The sequence below is a fragment of the Cavia porcellus genome, unplaced genomic scaffold, assembly GCF_034190915.1.
Source record: "Cavia porcellus strain 051 isolate PalLab524CR breed Dunkin Hartley unplaced genomic scaffold, mCavPor4.1 scaffold_28, whole genome shotgun sequence".
In the NCBI taxonomy this organism is placed as follows: Eukaryota; Metazoa; Chordata; class Mammalia; order Rodentia; family Caviidae; genus Cavia; species Cavia porcellus.
The window spans coordinates 36,646,594-36,659,966 of record NW_026947511.1 but is presented as its reverse complement, the minus strand read 5'-3'; the positions used below and the strand labels follow the sequence as shown (position 1 = coordinate 36,659,966).

At 36.7% G+C, this 13,373-nt stretch overlaps 1 long non-coding RNA gene across 2 annotated transcripts in view; it reads right to left on the bottom strand.

The window, feature by feature from the left end:
• The window catches only part of LOC134473670 (uncharacterized), a 114,455-nt gene that overhangs the window by 89,606 nt on the left and 11,476 nt on the right, over positions 1-13,373 (bottom strand). For both annotated transcript variants that reach the window (XR_010044039.1, XR_010044040.1), the window contains exon 2: positions 11,628-11,811. This is a non-coding gene — a long non-coding RNA (uncharacterized LOC134473670). The remainder of the gene's footprint in view (positions 1-11,627; positions 11,812-13,373) is intronic.

Here is a 13,373-nt window from a genome sequence, read left to right as displayed (position 1 = left end):
ATGAATTTTAGGAGTGATTTCTCTAGATCTGCGAGGTATGTTGATGGTATTTTCATTGTGATTGTATTGAATCTGTATAGCAGGTTTGGGATAATGGCTATTTTGACAATATTTATTCTTCCTATCCATGAGTAAGAAATGTCTTTCCATTTTCTGAGATCCTCTTGGATTTCTTTTTTAGGGTATTGTAAGTTTTCCTGTATAGATCTTTTACTTCTTTCATAAGACTAATTCTTAAGTATTTCATTTTATTAGGATGCAAATGTGAAGAGTGTGCCTTCTCTTATTTCTCTCTCAATGACTTTGTTATTAGTGTATAAGAATGCTATTGATTTTTGAGTATTGACTTTGTATCCAGCTACATTGCAGAATTTATTTATTATGTCAAGGAGTCTTTCAATAGAGTTTTGGGGGTGTTCTATGTAGAGTATCAGGTCATCTGCAAATAATAATAATTTAACTTCCTCTTTTCCTATCTTTACCCCTTTTCTTTATCTCTCTTGTCTATTCGCTCTGGCTAGTATTTCCAGTATTATGTTGAATAGGAGCAGTGATAAGGGACATCTTTGTCTTGTGCCTGATTTTAAGGTAAAGGCCTGCGGTTTTTGGCCATTTAATATGATGCTGCTTGTTAGTTTGTCATAGATGGCCTTTATCATATTGAGGTAAAGATCATCTATTCCAGTTTTCTGTAAGGTTCTTATCATGAATGAATGTTGGACTTCATCGAAAGCTTTTTCTGTATCTATAGAAATGATCATGTGCTTCTCACTTTTGGATTTATTGATATGGTAGATTACATTTATTGATTTATGCATGTTGAATCATCCTTGCATGCTTAGGATGAATCCCACTTGGTTGTAGTATATAATCTTCTTTGCTGCATCCTGTTTGCCAATATTTTATTGAGGATTTTTGCATCTGTGTTCATTAGGAAGATTGGTCTGTAGTTTTCTTTTCTAGTTGGGTCTTTCTCAAGTTTTGGTACTACAGTAATGCTTGCTTCCAAGAATGACTTATGGAAAATAGCTTCCCTTTCAATTTCATGGAAGAATTTCTTTGAAGAGTCGACATTAATTTTTCTTTGTATTTCTTGTAGAATTCCACAGTGAATCCTTGTGAGCCTGGGCTCTTCTTTGTAGGTAAGGACTTAATTACATTTTCAATTTCATTAAAAGAAATTGGGTTATTCAGCAGTTTTATGTCTTCTTGACCCAGCTTTGGTACTTTATATGTTTCTAGGATTCTGTCCATTTCTTCTGTGTTATTGAACCTATGAGAGTAGTGGTTTTCAAAATAAGTGTTGATGATCTTCTGTATTTCCACAGAGTCTGTAGTGATTTCACCTTTTTCATTTCTTATTGCATGAATTTGAGCTTTTTGTTTCCTTTTATTAATAAGGTTATCTATGGGCTCATCAATTTTATTTATTCTTTCAAAGAACCAACTCTTTGATTCATTGATTCTTTGGATTGTTTTCTTAGGCTCTATTGCATTAATTTCTGCTCTGATTTTATAATTTTCTCCCTTATTTTGGCTTTGGGCTTGACTTGCTCTTCTTTTTCTAGGTGTTTGAGGTGTAGCCTCAGGTCGTTTACTTGCATTTGTTCTGTTTTCCTCACGTGCAATAAATTTTCCTCTGATGACAGCTTTCATTGCATCCCACAGATTCCAGTAAGTTATATTTGTATTTTCATTCACTTGTAGGTATTGTTTAATTTCTTCTGTAATCTCCCCTGTGATCCACTGATTACTCAAGAGTGTATTATTCAATTTCCATATGTTTGTATGGTTTTTGCAGTTTCTTTTGTCATTAATTTCCAATTCATTGACACTATGATCTGATAACATGCATTGGATAATTTCAGTTCTTTCGCATTTATTTAAATATGTTCTGTGGGCTAGTATATGTTCTATTTTAGTGAATGTCCCATGTACTCTGAGAAGAATGTAAATTCTGATATTGCTGGATGGAATACTCTGTATACATCTATCAAGCCCATTTGTTTACAGGTGTGATTCAGTTCTGTAATTTCTTTGCTGATTTTCTATCTGGTTGATCTGTCCCTTGGTGTTAACAGTGTGTTAAGGTCTCCTGTCATAACTGTATTACTGATAATTTGGTTTTTCATTTCTATTAATACTTTCTCTGTATAACTGGATGCTCTAGAATTTGGTGCTTATATAGTTAAGATTGTTATCTCTTCCTCTTGTAGTTTTCCCCTAACAAGTATGTAGTGACCTTCTTTATCTCTTAGGATCATTCTTGGTTTGAAGTCCACATTCTGCAAATAAAATAGCTACCCTGATATTTTTTTTTTGCTTCCTGTTGCATGAAGTACTGTTTTCCATCATTTGACTTTCAGTCTGTGAGTTTCTTCTTCGGTTAGATGTGTTTCTTGTAGAGAGCATATGTTTAGATATTGTTTCTTGATCCATTCTGCCAGTCTGTTCCTTTTAATTGGTGAATTGAGACCATTTACATTAATGGTTATAACTGCTATATATTGGTTTATTGTTGACATGTTATGTTTCTGCTGTTGCATCTTTATCTTTTCATTCTGCTTAATTGTTTGCCTAGCTTAGTGGCTTTTTCCTACGTGTATCTGAAATTTTAGTATTCACTGCAGGGTTGGGATGGTGATCATGAATCTCTTCAGCTGTTTTTTTTTTTTTTTTTTTGTAGAAGTATCTTATATCTCCATCCATTTTGAAGGACAGTTTTTCAGGGTACATCAGTCAAGATTGGAAATCATTTTCCTTTAGGATCTGAAATACTTCACTCCATGCTCTTCTTGACTTCATTGTTTGTGTTGAGAAGTCTGCTATGATTCTGATAGGTTTTCCTTTATAGGTGATCTTTCCTTTGTCTCTAACAGGTCTTAATGTTCTATTCTTATGTTGGTTTTCTGGGATGGTGATTATTATACGTCTGGGTGTAATTTTATTTTGGTTATGGCTATTTGGAGTACTATATGCTTCACTAATCCTAATGTCAGTGTCCATCCTCATGTTTGGGAAATTTTCAGCTATTACTTCCATAAATAACCCCTTGATATCATTTGTGTTGTCCCCTTCTTTTTCATTTATCCCTATCAATGTTATGTTATTTTTCTTTGCATCATCTTGCAGCTGTTGAATTGTTATTTCCTGATTCCTTGTTATTTTTAAAAGGTCTTTCCTTGCCTGTCCAATAGCTACAATCTTGTCTTCGAGGTCTGAGACTCTATTTTCACTTTTGTTGAGGTGGTTTTGACAACTTTCAATGGAATTTTTGATTTCCTGTATATCTCTTTGAATCTGCTTCATGTAGTCTGTTTGTTTCTTATATTGTTCATCCATGGATCCTATCTTTTGGTTTTGTTCCTCTAACTTTTAAACTGTGTCTTCTTTAGATGTGTTCAGCATCTCTTTCATTACTTTTATCATTTCTTGTTTTACCTGGGAGATTATTTCTAGCTTTAATTCCTTTAAGCTTTCCTGGAGTTGCTTCTTTATTTCAGTTGCTATTATTTCAGATATTTCAGGTGTATGGCATATATTTTCTTCTATGTACATGGCTCATAGGCTTTCTTGGGATGGCCTGGAGGTTTCAGACTGCATTGTGATGTTTGGTTTTTTTATGTTCCTTTATTTCCGTGTTTCAAGTCTTGTTCCAAGGCTTCCCCTAGACGTGTTGGAAATCATCTCCTATGCCCTCAGCTCATGGGACTGAATGGAGGTTGCTGAGCATGGTCCAGGCAGGCCCAGAGCCACCTGTGCCACCTCCAGTGTTCCAGAAACCTGGGGGGAGCACCTAACCACTGTGGATGATGGTCTAAAACTCTCTCTGGGTAAGGACCAATGAGCTGGAATGCACTTCATGTGCCCCCAGCTCCCCTGATTGAAGTAGATTGCTGGGCGTAATCTAGTCAGGCCACAAAACCTTCCAAGCCTACTCTAGTGTGACTGGAAGCTGGGTGGGTCCTTGACCACTGGGAGCAATGATTTTAAACTCTCCCAGGAACTTACTTCTTCTGGCAGCCCTGTTCCCTGAATTGAAAGAAGCTCACTGGCCCTGGCCAAGGCAGGCCAGAGATCTGCGGAGCCCAGTCTAGTGTGGCTGGAAGCTGGGCAGGTTCTTGACCACTGGGAGCAATGATTTTAAACTCTCCCAGGACACTGCTGGTGTGCAAGATTCACTTCCTCTGGCAGCCAGTTCCCCGGATTGAAAGAAGGTCACTGGGCGTGGCCCAGGCTGGCCAGAAACCTACAGAGCCCAGTCTAGTGTGTCTGGAAGCTGAATGGGTCCTTGACCACTGGGAGTGATGATCTTCTGGACAGGTATTTTGAATATAACATGATATATTATGGTAGCCATTGTTGGTTTCCTACTGTCTTGTTTTGAAATTCTATATTACTTTCATTGCTTTGTTTTGATTGACTTTATACTCTTTTGTTTTGCTTCATTCAATTTTATGTCTTATGGTACAGGCAGCTTCTTTGAAGATAAGAAGAGGCACTCTGGCAGCCATTGTTACTTTCCTATTGCCTTGTTTTGAAGTCCTGTATTATGTTCTTTGTTTTTTTTTATTGGCTTTGTTCTGTTTCATTTTGTTTGGTTTTGTTCTCTTTAAAACAAACAAACAAATGAAAACCATCATGGTACTGGCAAAAAAACAGTCTAAGGATCAATGGAGCATACTAGAAGATGCATAAACAACTCCAAGTACACTGTGTCCCCTTATGTTTGAGAAAAGTGAAAATACCTTCTCTGGGATAAAGATAAAAACTGTGCAGGAAGCACTGGCTTTTCACATGCTAAATCTTAAAACTAGCCCCATATCTTTCATCATGCCCTAAATTCAGCTTGAAATGGATCAATGATCCAAATATTAAATCATAGATTCTAAATTTCATGGAAGATAAATATGTAGAACTCTTGGAGACACTGCTATAGGCAAAGACTTTATGAACATGACACTGATCACACAGCAAGTAACACCAAAAAACAACATCCAGGAATTGATCTCATTAAAAAACTTTTGTGCAGAAACAGAAGAAAACCCACAGAGCGGGAAAAAACTTTGCCAGCTGTTCCTCAGTCAAGGGACTACTATCAAGAGAATATTCAAAGGACTCAATTAAATAAGACCTCCCAAATTCAAAGACCCAATCCCAAAATGGACAACTTAAATGAACAGGTCCTTCTCAGGTGAAAATGTAGAAATGGAAAACACCACTGAAACACCACTGGTCTTCCAAAAGATATAAATTAAAAGAAAGCTGAAATTTTAATGCTGAGAGAGAATGGCTGCTACCAAGAAATCAACCAATAAAAAATACTGGAAGGGTTTTGGGGACAAAGGAACTCTACCGTTAGTGGGAGTGTAGAGTGGTGTAACTGCTGTGGAAATCAGTGTGGGGATTCCTCAAAAACTAAAACTAGAGGTTCTATTGAGCTAAGATATTCCCTTTTCTGGTTTTCTTCCAAAAAATTAAAAGCATCAAACCACAGTCATGTATTCACACCCATTTTTGTCGCAGGTGAAATAACTAATAGTTAATAGCTAAATCTTGTGATAGCTAATATTGAGAACAACCCGAGTGACCATCAACAAATGAATAAGCAAAGAAGATGTGGGTTTTTACAACATACAATAATAGATTGTTAACCTGCCATAAAGAAGGATAAGCATGTGACATTTGTAGGTCAATGTATGCACCTTGAGAGTATCAGACACACATATTCAAGTATTGCATGGTTTCTAGTGTGAGAAAACAAAAGTGTAAGTAATTAACAAATGATAATGGATACTGGGAAATCAGAAGAAAATGTTCGAGTGAGAAGGCGAACTGGGAGGAGGGAAAAAGGAAAGAAAGAAGGGATAAGGGCTAGAGATTTAGCTCAGCAGCATAAGCACCTGCCTTGCAGGTGCACGGTCATGAGTTTGATCCCTGGTACCAATAGAAAAGAAAGAGAGAGGGAGGGAGGGAGGGAGGGAGGGAGGGAGAGAGAGAGAGAGAGAGAGAGAGAGAGAGAGAGAGAGAGAGAGAGAAAAGAAAGAAAGAAAGAATAAGCAAAAAGAGTAGAGAAAAATACAAGCAAAGTGTGTGTAAATAAAGAAGGGATGCGACACTGAAGAGATGGGATGGGAATGGGGAAAAAAGAGTCCATGAGTAAACTAAGAGAGTGCCTCAAAGAGAGAGAAAAAGAGCGCCTCAGAGAAACCACCTTCTCCTCCATCTGGGGGGGGGGTCTCTTCCCTTACATTGCCCCCCTCTTGGGACCCTAGCCACCTTGCTGTTACTGCTTACTGTAGGACCATGACACTCATTAATAATGTTAATAACAGGATTGACACATTTATGGCAAAGCCCATTCAGGTACATTACCACCGGTTGGAAATGGCAGAACAACAAACTTATAGGGAAAGAACACCCACCGACGGCCCACATGATACTGTGTCCCTACTGCCCTGAGGCACTGGACAGGCAGCCAGAGACGGGCAACTAGGACACATATGTAGTGCCAAACGGCCACCTAAGACAGGTCCAGGACCAACAGCTGTCCTGCAGGCCCATGATGGGTAAGGCTCGATTGGGTTCATATGAGGAGTCTTTGACCCAAGACAGGTGCTGTCCTCCCAGGGCCTGCCATGTTCCTAAAATATATATATATAATAATGGAGGAGATGTAGGGAGTGGCTCAGAATGGCTGCTGCTGCCCTGCCCCTCCCATCTGACTATTTGGTTTCCTGTCAATACCTGTGAACGCAGAGTCACCTGAGACAACAGGTGCATTGGGAATAGTGCATGTTTCCACTGAAGAGGAGCCAGCTCTGTGTAGCACAAAAACAGAACACTAAAAGCTATTAGAGAAAATCAACAGATTGCTAATCAAGCAAAGTCCATTAGAATCATATCCAAATTCTCAACACAAACCCTCAAGTGAAGAAGAGCTTGGAGTGAAGTATTTCATATTCTCGAGGAAAACAATTTCCAACCGATCCAAGATTGATTTACCTTGCAAAAATATCATTCAAAATTAATGGAGAAATGAGATATTTCTATGACAAACAACAATTGAAGAGATTCATGTTCAGCAAGCCAACACTAGAAAGATTACTGAAAGATGTTCTAGATAGAGAAAAAATAACACAACTTCCAGAACAACAACAGAAAGAAATCACCAGGCAGGGCAAGCAAGTAAACAGAGTACAAAAGCCGAGAACTAAAACCAGGAAAATAAAATGACAAAGATAAACCAATACAGATTAGTTAGAACCATCAATGTAAATGGCCTAAATTCATCAATCAAAAGAAACAGATTTGTAGAATGGATCAAGAAGCAAGAACCAATAGTATGCTATATAAAAAATGCATTTAACTAAAGAAGAGATTCACAGACTGAAAGTCAAAGGATGGACAACAATCATCCATGCAATAAAAACCCAGAGAAAAAGCAGGGTACCTGCTTCTGTTCATAGACAATGTGAACTTCAAACCAAAAATGTTCAAAAGGGATAAAGAAGGTCACTACATACTTTTTGGAGTAAAAATTCAAGAAGAGACAAAAATCATATATATATATTCACCAAATATGGGAGCATTCAACTACATAAGACAAATATTAATGGACATGAAAAATTAAATATGCAATAATACGATTATTAACAGGGGACCTTAATGCTTTATTGCACAAAGAGATAGATCAACTAGATAAAAGGCAGCAAAAATCAGCAGGACTGAATCAAATATGTGAATAAACAGATTAATAGACATTTACAGAGCATTCCACTCAACATCAGAATATACATTCTTCTAAGATTCACATGGGACATTCTCTAAAATAGACAATGTACTAGCTCATAGAATGTGCCTAAATAACTGCAAGGAAACCAAAATTATCCCATGCATATTATCCAACCATAGTGCAATAAAATTGGAGGTTAATGGCAAAAGAAATTGCCAAAACTGCATAAACACAAGGAAATTAAATAATACCCCCTGAACAATCAATGTGTCACAGATGAAATTAAAGAAGAAATTAAACAGTATCTATAATCAAATGAAAATGCAGATACAACATACCAGAACCTGCGGGGTGCAGTGAAAGCAGTACTAAGAGGGAAATACATAGCAGTGAATTTTCACATCAGGAAAACAGAATGAGCACATATAAACAACCTAATGCTGCACCTCAATTTTCTAGGAAAAGAAGAACAAGTCAAGACCAAAACTCGCAGAAGGGAGGAGATCATACAGATTAGAGCAGAAATTAACACAATTGAGACTAAGAAAATAATACAAAAAAGTGAATGAATTGAGGAGTTGGTTCTTTGAAAGAATAAATAAAATGCATAAGCCTCTAGTCAATCTTATCGAGAAAAGGAAAGAAAAAACAAGTTCATGCAATGGGAATTCAAAGAGTAAAATCACTACAGATCCTGTACAAGTACAGTTTCAAAGTACTTACTTTGAAAATCTTTATCTGTTTAGGCTGGAAAACACAGAAGAAATGGACAGATGCCTAGAAACATAGTAATTACCAAAGCTGAATCAAGTTGACATAAAATTTTGAATAACTTGTTATCAATTGCTGAAATTGAAAACATAATTAAAAACTTAACAACAAAGAAAAGCCCAAATCCTGATAGATTCCCTACTGAATTCTACAGGAAATTCAGAGATTTAATGCCAATACTCCTCAAATTCTTTAATTAAATTTGAAAGGGAAGAAATTTTCCCTAGCTTATTCCTGGAGCAAGTATTACTTAGATACCAAAACCAGAGAATGTCCAACCAAAAAGGAGAACTATACATCAATCTCCCTAATGAACATAGGTGCAAAAATTATCAATAAAATACTAGCAAACAGAATGCAGCAAGCCATCAAGAAGATTATACACAATGACCAAGTGGGATTCATTTCAACAATGCAGGGATGGTTCAACATATGCAAATCGATAAATGTAATACACCGTATCAACAGAGCCAAAGATAGAAATCATATGATCATCTCAATAGGTGCAGAAAAAACTTTTGATAAAGTCCAACACTCATTCATGTTAAAAACTCAACAGAAAATCAGAAAACATGGCCTCTGCCTCAATCTGACAAAAGTCATCTATGATAAGCTAATAGCTAACATCATATTAAGTAGATGAAAACTGAAGCTTTTATTCTAAAATCAGAAACAAGACAAGAATTTTAACTATAACCCCTGCTGTTCAATATAGTTCTGGAAATGTTAGAACAATGTTAGAACAATGTTAGAGAAGGGAGAGAAATAAAAGGAATAAAGATAGGAAAGGAAGAAATTACATTATCTTTATTTGCAGGTGACATGATATTCTACATAGAAGATTCCAAAGACTCCACCAAAGGACTACTAAAATTAATAAGCAAATTTAGCAGCATGGTTGGATACAAAGTGAATACTCAAAATTAATAGCGTTTCTGTACACAAATAACAACCTGAGAGAGACATTATGGAAAAAACCTTTTGCAATAGCACACAGAAAATGAAATACACAGGAATCAATCTAACAAAGGAAACAAAGCATCTGTATATTGAAAATTAGAGTACTCTGAAAAAGGAGATTGAAAAGATGCCAGAAAATGAAAAGATATGGATTTGGTCCTGGATAGAAAGAACCAATATAATGAAAATGGCCATTGTACCAAAACTGTTATACAGATTTAATTCAATCCTAATTAAAATACCATTAGCATACCTCACAGATCTAGAGTAAATATTCTGAAAATTCATATAGAACCAGAAGGGACCTAGAATAGCAAATGTTTTCCTGGGCAACAAAAGCAAGGCAAGAGGAATCACAATCTCTGACTTGAAATTATACTATGAAACTACTGTGACAAATTCAGCATGGCACTGGCAACAAGCCAGACCTGAGGACCAGTGGAACAGATTAGAAGATGCAGACACAATGACAAACACACCCAGCCATCTTATCTTTGACAAGGAGCCAAACATTTTCACAGGAAGAAATCCTCTTTAATAATGGTGTTGGAAAAATTGTATTTCTACATATCAAAGACTAAAACCATGCACTAAGGTCAAAATGGATCAAGATCCAATAGAAACAATAAATCTACTGGAAGATAAGATAGGTAGAGAGCTTGAAGACAGGGGTGGGTAGAGATTTCATGAACAAAATTCAAACTGCATGGCAAGCACGTCAAAGAAACAATCCGGTTTTCATTTTATTAAAAAGATTTATATATAAAAAGAAATCACTAACTGAGTGAAAAGAAAACCCACAGAATGGGAAAAAGTTTTATCCAACTGTCCCTCTGACAAACTACTTCTGTCTAGAACATATAAAGAATTTTAAAAGTCAGTTTCCCCAGATTAAAAATATGGGCATCTGAGATGAACTTACATTTCTTTGATGAAGAAATGCAAATGGAAAATAAATATATGGAAAAATGTTAAACATCACTGATCATTTCAGGAATATACATTAAAAGAACAATGAAAGTCCATCTTACTCTAGGAAGAATGGCTGTAATCAAGAAAACAAATAACAAATGCTAGCAGGGTTGTGGGGGAAAAAGAAATCATTCTCCACTGTTGGTGGGAGAGCAGACTGGTACAATCACCATGAAAATCAGTGTGTAGATTCCTCAAAAAACTAGGATTGGAGGTTATATGTGCACCCATGATTATTGCAGCACAATTTGTAATAACTAAATTTTGGAAACAACCCAAATGCACATCAACTGTGGTATGGATAAAAAGATGTGGTATTTTTATACAATGGGGTACTACTCAGCTACACAGAAGAATACACTTGAGGCTTTTATAGGTAAATGGATGCAGCTTCAGATCATAGTCATGAGTGACATAAATAGACTCGCATATGTAAATATCATATTGTCTCCCTTGTGCAACAAACTGCAAGAGTAAATGAGATCCAAAATGTAGAATAGATATTGTTAATGTGAAAGGGGAAAAAACTTCTCAAAAGGAAAGAGCAACTGGGATAGAGGAAAGGGAAAAAGGAAAGAGGGGAAAGGATTATATACATACACACACACATGATAGATAATTACATGACTAATCTCTGTTAATTTATCAAAAAGAACATTTTACACCTTCATTTTTTGATCATGTTTTCATGCCAATATTCTATAATCTGAATAACTACTTTGAAGACAGCAATACACAATATCTTAAAAATCGTTAGTATCTTATGATTTTGTTTTGACATTCTGTATCATCATTTTTATTCTTTTTTGTTGTATAATAAAAAAAGGAATAACAAGCTGCCCCTGTCTCCCATCCAAAACAGGAGTGTTGTAGGCAAAACTTGCAGTATCTTGCCCAAATTGTAAGTATGCTCCCAAGGGGAAGGGGTCAACAAGCAAGTTGTTTCTGCGAAGGGCAGAAGGAAGGAAAAGAGATTCTGTGCATAATCAGAGAAGGATGCAGGGACTGAGTGACTCCGGGAGCCTGGAGAACGGAAAAGCGCTCTTCTGCTGTTTCTCTGGGCAAAACTGAAACAGAGGCGGCTTCGGAAATCAGCACCAAGGACAGAGACTTTGAGGCACTATATGTGTACATTTATAAGTAAAAGAAATCTGTGGAGCAAAGACACAGAGAAGTCCACGGTACTTACCTCCTCAAGCAATCGGGACAATCGGATCCATGGAGGTCTGCAGAGGTGGATGGTGAAATTCGAAACCAGGACACAAGTTAGGAGGGTACCCCAGCTTTAAGGCTTTGAACAAGAAATTGCCTGCCCACAGTGTGATGATGTGCAGTTCATCAAAACTCCAACAAAGACCCCTTTGAAAAGGGAGCTGTGTGGAAGATCAGGACAAAGAAAATGTATTTAAACACAACAAAATAGCAACCTACTATAAAAAGAATGAATCTGAAACATTTGTATGAAAATGGACACACCTTGAAAATATAATGTTAAGTCAAATAAACCAGAGGCACAAGCTTAAATACTGCAGAGTTTCTTTCATTTGAGAAATCCAAAGTGTAAATAAAAATGAGGCAATAGAAGGGGCTGTAAAAAAACCTTAGTGTCATGTACCAAATTTCCACTATGAAAGTACTCATTATGTATCACAAACTTGTACTAATAAATAAAAAATCACATTCACAGCAGCTCCTACACTGGTGATTGATTGATAACCTAAGGAGTTTATGCTGGCCAACTTGACATAGAACTGCAGCAACATGAATGGAACACATGTTCAAGGATAAGCTCCAGAAAATGTGAGTGTAGCATAAGCAGAGTCTCTCCTTACGTTAACCAAGCTTTTGACTATTAGGAAATAGGACAACTTGAATATCATAGAGTAGAAAATGATGCATATGGACAAACCAGGAGCTCAAAAGCAAAGGCATATCTGGTCAGGTGCCATACATTAAAGATTCCCTGATACAATCTACATGCAAACTTTTGTTAGTTGAATTCCTTCAAAGTCATTTTTTTCCTGATTTGTTTAGACCAGGTATCATTCTAACTCAGGCTGGCTTGAACTCACTGTGGGTCCCAGACTTGCCTCTAATTTGTAGTGATCCTTCTGCTTCAGTTTCCCAAGTGCTGAGATTACATACCTGCACCATCCTACCCAGACCCCAATGCCTTTTCGGTGGTGACAAGTATTGCTGAAGTGATTAAATCAACATGTATTTAAGAAACCAGTCACTATGCATTTTGGGAGGTTCCTATCTCTGGGATCACTCGGTTGGCCTGCACAGGTTCCTCAGGATGAATTTAAGCAGCACTTTAAGTGTAAGATTCTGCCTGTGTATTTGCAATCTGTGCTAATAACAAAGGTTTATTTCCCACAGTTTGTGGTGGTTTTCAGGACCACATGACTGATGAGAGCTTAATTTTCAGTGATAAACTGAGTCCATGGTTGGCAGTCCAGGATCCTTTACATGAATCTTCTGGCCAAAGAGTTAAAGTTGACACTTGAGATGCGGAAGAGTTAAACTGTTATTTACATTGACTTGTGTGTGTGTGTGTGTGTGTGTGTGTGTGTGTATCTAGGCATTATACCCACGGATGTTCTGCCCCTCATCTACATCCCACTCTTTTCTATTTTTTTTCAATTATCAAAGAGAAGTTTGCTTAATTTCTCTCCAGCCTTCAGGCTTTCAGTTCTTCTGCTTCAACTTCTCAAGTAGCTGGGATTACAGGTCTATACATTGGTTTATATAGTAAATATGTCATCTCTAAAAGAGAATTTCCTGACTTTCATAAAACCTTTTAGTGAGAAAAAAAGGTTTGAACTTTTCAATTAGAATTTGAATCTTTCATATGGGTTAAAATGTACACAGAAATGAATAAACTTTTATACAAAGCATGATGATTCTTCCCTCTATTTTTTGCAATATATAT